A 6,778-nucleotide genomic window follows, 5' to 3' on the forward strand; every position below is an offset into this window, starting at 1 on the left:
AGACACTTATAGGGTGCCGTAAATCTTGTAGGATATTGTTCACAATCTTTAAAACCTTAAAACAACGTATAACCGTCGTATAAACATTAACGTGAGTTTGTGTTATGTTTGGATGACTTAACTGTTATTGTTGTGAAAAAGATTAAAAGAAACATTTAACAGCCTTGCAGCCTGTGTGTGAATTATAAATAAAGTTGAACAGAATACATGTCACCAGAATGTTCCTTGTGTCAACATCCACTTGACAAGAAGAAAACAGGTGGCTTCCAAGCACCTGGCCAGCTGCACAGATGTCCCTTGAGCAACTCTGGGAGGGGTAAAGCACACACACACTCACACACCACAAACTGTCATCCACTTTCTATCAGTATTCTGGTCACTGTCTGAGCTGTGTTCCCGAGTGCGTCACTCGTCATGTGACACATGCACACACACAGTCTATCTGGAGTGGCCACACATGTCTGCCCGGGAGATCTAGGTGATGCCCGCCGATGACGTCAGTGTCGCACGAAGGGGGATAGCTCCTTTTGATTGGCTCTTATCTCTTCGGACCGAAGTTAAGAATAACTGGTCGTGAGTGTGTGATAAAGATGTGTGTCTTCGCAGTGTGGATCCAGTCATGACATTTGAACAGGGTTAGGGTTACGAGTGAGATACGTGGGGGATGAGAGAGAGAAGGGTTGGGAGGGTTATGAATGTTTGCGGTGACATTCTAGCACAGGCATTCAGGAGAACTGAGAGTCTGGAGGATGGCCAAAATGGAGCTGGACTTGTTTTAATGTCAAGGGCACTTGATACATACAGTGCAAATGTAATAGAAGGACTATGAATTGTAAAAAGTTGTATGTGTCAACAGCAACAAAAGTCCTGTTTATGTATATACCATTTGCAAATACAAGAAAAGGTCCATTGTAAGTGTTTGTCATGCACCATTTGGCTGTTTTCTAGTTGTGTAACTTCAATCCTATGTGATGGTTCTTAATTCAAATTTGTACATAAATAAATCCTAATCCTTAATTAGCATTCTGATGTCTTTAAGAAGGAAACTTCCACCAACTGGAGGACAGCTCATTGTCTGAGCAGCTCTGGGTGTCAGAATCACCTTCAGGGAATGAACGGTCTCCTTTTCATGACTTATCAATCATTCCATCGCATTAACCTCAGATGTTTCAATGCCTGTGGCCTTGAATGAACATTTTATCTTATGTGACTTTGCAAGAAGTTATACTGTGTTATATAATAATTGCTGTTCTTTTTCTAATATACTATATATCACATTGTAAGAAAATGTTTAGGTCCATGGAGCACACAATAAAGAAAGTCAGTGGTGTAGGTACAATTATTTCAGTTTGTCAGCATTAGAAGATCTAATTCTGAAAGGCCAAAGTTGGACATTAGTATAACAAATACTTAGAAAATGGGCTTCAAGAGTTTCCATGAATAGTTGAAAAAATTACCCTGTTGGTAATCTTTATTGTTCTTGGTACATTAAATAGTTCTACCTGGAATCATTAAGGGGGGAGAGGAACTGGTGGAATGGGTAGAACTCACTGGTAGATCATTTGATTGCAGATCAAGAGATTGCAGGTTAAAACACTGCCCCCCCCCCCCTCCTCCCCCATATGGAGTTTTGGATACACATCTCTGCTAAATGAATACGTTACATAAAGGTTATCAAAGCTCCTTCATCCTTATGGCTGAAGGCAGCACTCTTTTTGTGTACATTACCACAATCTTAGTGTCCTCACAAAGCAATCCATGACCTTCAGCAGGAAATGACCTTCCCATGACGGTACTGGTGAAGGATGTTCATGCAGAGCTTTGACATTGTTTGTGGATCAAGGCTGTTTCAACCTCTATGCCCTATATCCACAGTGCTCTCCCAGTTTGAAGTTATTGTTGGAGCACCCTACACTCAACTCTACAGGACGGAGCTTTCCATGCTGTGTTGTAAAAACCATGTTTAAAGACCACATATTATCGGGGGTGGGGGTGGAGGCTGGAGGGTTGGAGAGTGATGGTGGGGATGGGGAGCGATACTTGGTGCCAGAGCTGCTAAAGCTGTTTTGCCCCTGAGCTCCCAAGTTCCTATAGGAGGAGCAAAGGCAAACAGGGGTCAATCAGCAGTGGTCCATGTCGGCTCTATTCTCCTCAGGACAAAGGCAGGGATAAAGGAGTTAACACCAGGCCCTTTGATCATCTGATTATGAACCAGTGGAGCTGTTGTCCTACTTTCAGCGCTTTGAGTGCAAGAAAGGCGCATTACAAATAGAATGTGTCATTATTACAGGTTCACGTCAACACATTGGGATGGCATATCCTGCTATGGAAGAAAACTGTAGTCGAGAGAATAGGGCTCACAGTACTGTTGTTTAGAAAGGCTCGTAGGTCTACACTTCCAGGCAACAAAAGAAAAACTAACTGTATTTGTGTATTTGTATTTTTACACAGAGGAAATCTTAATCAAGATCAAAATCTGCAAGTGTGAAATAATCCATTAAGCAATTAGTCGTATATGTTTGTTCTGTAATGCATCTTTAAAAGACTTCAAATAAAAAGGGAATCTTGGTTTTAAATTACTGTACATAACAGGAGGACAGATATTCTTGTTATTATTAGTAGCCTATGCTACACTATATTGCGACATCATTATGATTTCATTTGTTTAAGACAAAAATACAGATTTAATCAACTAAATCAAGACCATTGCAAAAGCCTTGCACTATACAGCCTGGGCAACAATTTCCTTCCTGGAAGCTCCTCTGCTTGTCACTCTTTATCCCTCATCTCGTCTTCCCGCACTAGACAGGATAGTGTTCTCAGAGGAAAACACATTTTGTCCTCTGTCCCACTCCGGTGCTCCCATTGGCTGCGGCAGCGACATCATGGCCGCGTGCTCCCCGGCGCTGCAGCAGCGTGTCCACGTTGTCACTTGGCTGGTGTCTACCACCAGGTCTAAAAACGTCACATGCCAGTAACCGCAGGTAACACCGGTTGCTAGGTGACGTGGTCCCCATGGGTGCCTAGCAACAGATGTTCCCCCCTCTTCCCTTGTAGTCGAAGATACACTGTCAATGTTCTAACGCAACATTATGCCTGGTTGTATGCCATGATGACTCATGTGGCAGAGTCTCCAACACTTTCTAAACGAAAGGCAGCAGGGTGTTTGAAACTCATCATTCTGCACTTGAAATGACCCCAGTGTGCCTGTTCAGTTAATATATTCCGTGAACATTGAGGCACCGTACATTGTGCGGGGGTGTGAATTGCCCGGGTGCATCATCTTGAACTAATGGTCAGTTATTCTGGGACTCGGGATGAGCAGTCATTACAGATGGACAAGCCTTCGAAAAACAGACGAGTCTGACAGCACACACACACACGCACACACACGTGCAAACACACACACCCTGTAAGTGGTCTGGAGCACACACACACAGACACAGAGTGAGCGTGCAGTTCCCCTCGGGTCAAGCTTGCTATCAGGAGAACACAGTACCCTCACAGGCAGACAGAGAGCAGTTCCCCAGACTCTCAGGACTTACATAAAGGGAACACTCAACTCGAGGGCTGCATGAGTCAGAGATGGCATGGAAGCACTCTTTGTAACTTTTACTTCTAAATTCTACTTTCCGCCTAAACTCGTTGAGTGGTGGAGACAGAAAGTCCAGTACAATTTTGATGACGTTGCATCCATTTATGCCGGCCCCAAAAGTCTATTTTTAGCTCAAATAACACAGCGAAACTTTTATCGTGTTTGTGAGCTTTTGAGATGAAAGGAAACCATCAAACCCGGGGCACGCCAAAAAGTCTGCAGCGATGGTACTTCTTCATCGTGATGGCTCCCTGTGCCAGGATGGATGGAGGCCTGTACCTGGCAGGAACAAGAAGCACTGTGGACGACCCCAGTGACCCAGGGGCCTGACACCCTTTGTGTACCTTCGGCTTCACTGCCCAGCGGCTGAGCTATAGATCATCAGCGATCACACACACACACACACAGAGTCTGCCATGCCTCCTCAGTGTCTCCTGCCCATATCTATACATGGCCTTGCTGCAGGGATTTCGAATTTCACAGGTCGCTGGTCTGCCGGTATGCTGTGAGGCAGGAGCGGATCAGGCTGCAGGGATTTGGAACAATCCAGGGAGACGTGGGTCACCAACAATACGTGGCTCGAGCACGTGACACACGCCTCTCTCACTCACTCACACAGTCAATCACGCACAAGTAGGCATACACATACACACATCCTCGGACAGGGGAAGATTATCTGTACTGTAACATTGGTGACTGTATGGGAACTATGCATGGAGAACACTATGGACCTGTATTGGTGAGACATAACACAGCTGGGAAAACACAAGGAATACTAAGCAGTACACATGTACATGACTCAGTATCTTTCTCTCAGAGTCCAAACTCAGACAGCATATAATCACTCCATGACTCCTCTGCGAAAGCCGTGGAGCAGCTGCAGCGGGATTGTGGGTAGGGTGACCGTTACTGCAAAGTCACTGCAATGTCACAGGAAACGCTGATGCCACAAGCCTGCGAGCCTCGCTCTCTGAATCCTTGAAATCCAGAACGGAGGCAGAGAGCCAGCATGGGTCCCTCGACGCAGACGAACACGCAGGGCGAACACACACAGAGGCTGCCTGCGCTGTTTGAGCCCGTTAAGACAGCACCTGTCTGTCTTCAGTCAGCCTGCAAACAAAGAACACAACAACCCCCAGACAGGTACTGATGTGACTGCATATGACACGGCAAAGATGACGTGATAGGAGGGGTCACGCTTTACGGTACATCCACATACCTAGACAGGTTTGCGTGGACTGGTTTTGCAGCGGTAATTCACTCTGCGCCCTACTTAACAAAAGTGTGAACCCGACGCTTCCTCGCCTTCACACCTCTCTGCACAGCTCAGCAGATTTTACGGAACGGTTGTTTTTTTCAGTTGCAGAGATTACCCATAATTCCACCCCTACTTCTGTGGCATGGGGGATGGGACTGGGTTCAAATGATTTAGGAGTGATTGGACAGGAGGTATTTCAAGAATGTGTGTGTGACCTTGAGCACTTCAGTTGACATTGAAATGCAATAGGCCTTGCTGCTGAATCAGCAAACAGGATGTGTAACGATTAACCTGTAAAACGGAGGAACCGTTATTTAATCGTTCAAAACGAGTATCTGATATGGATTGGACTATGTGCTGATCATGGTGGAAATTCAAACACACAACATTCCCCGAGGGAGGCCTCGGGTTAAAAATACTTTATCTGGACATCTTAACATGCTTTATTGTCATCCTTTTTTCCCCCCACTGTTTCAAGTTTCAAAAGATCACAACTGTCCACACCCCAGACTGTTCATGAATTCCAAACTGACCTCTAACTGACCACAAACTGTCTCCCTGTCTCCAAAGTTGAATCTGATCTCATCCCAAATAGATCAAGACCAAAACAATCACACCATAACTTCCATACAGGATCCCTGAGATCCGAACACAAAAGCAGATCGTTTGAACCCACCAAGGGAACGAGAGAAAGGAGTGAAGGCGACAAAAGAGGCCCGAGACAAAAGGTACGTTCAGGATACGGAAGTGTTGGAGCGGAGCCCACGGGGAGGTGAGAAAGGTGCTGGAGTGAGAGTGAAGGCTCTTTAGTATGCGCAGCAGCAGTGTGTGGGCTTGCAGCGTGACTCATCCGGTAACCGGTGCTTTCCTGGGGACCCTTACAAACACAACAAACAGCCTCCAGGACAACGATCGCTGAGTCCTGACTCAGAGCTGGCTGTTGGTGAAAAAGAAGCCTAGGAAGAGAAGGGGGGTGATTACACGGTGATTAAACAAAAGCTGCCGCATTTCTACCGACGTGACCTTCGCAGGGAAGCGGACGGATAAGCCGGCGTCCTGAAATTTATGTGCTGCTAACAAGCTGGTTGGTTTTAATGAGAGGATGGCATTACGTAGGCAGAACCTGTCACAAACAAGGCCAAGGCACATCTAAGCCTTCTTTGAAACTGTCCCTCAGTACAAATAATGAAGGTCAAACCTGTGAGCAATTGAGGGACGTCTTTCATTTGGCAACCACAAACCAGAGATGGTACCATATATCAGTACAAGTGTTCAATTATCCAAAGAAGGTAGTGAAAAATATTTCCCTAACCTTTAAAAAAAAATCAAGTTCTCATTCTCCTTTGTGCAGGCAGAGGTCGTAGCTCTCCACGGTACTGCCACAGCTCATGAGCAGGGATGCAGCACCGCCGATGATAGCTAATGAGAAGGCCTGATCCTATTATAGGTCTATCAGAGGGAGGCTCCTTCACACCCAGGGGTGAAGGATGATCCGGCTGATCCCGTTTAAAGCAGCCATGCTGCGACATCACCACAGTCTCCCTGGCTTTGAGGACCGATGAAGCGCCACACTTGTGACTGTTGATGGGATAATGTGTTAGGCGTGCATCGGAAAGGAATTGTCATTATTAGGCAAATATGTAGTCCTTTTTCAAAGGCGCTTCTGAAACACATCTTGAAATCTTGCTATGAAAGGGAAGAAACATTGAGAGCAGGACTAGGTAACCGCAGTGCCGTTTTCCATCCATCACGAGATAGTACGTCTGAACCAGTCAGTAACAGACATGACTTAGAGCAGTCAGTACCACCTGCTCAGTACAGTGTATTACTGTTCCTATATAACAGTGCATCATCTCCAGTACAGGAGCAATGTGGTAATGCTGGTTCTGACACATGCTGCCACCAAGTGGCCTGCAACTGAGACA

This window comes from Osmerus mordax, chromosome 22, assembly GCF_038355195.1.
Source record: "Osmerus mordax isolate fOsmMor3 chromosome 22, fOsmMor3.pri, whole genome shotgun sequence".
NCBI classification, from domain to species: domain Eukaryota; kingdom Metazoa; phylum Chordata; class Actinopteri; order Osmeriformes; family Osmeridae; genus Osmerus; species Osmerus mordax.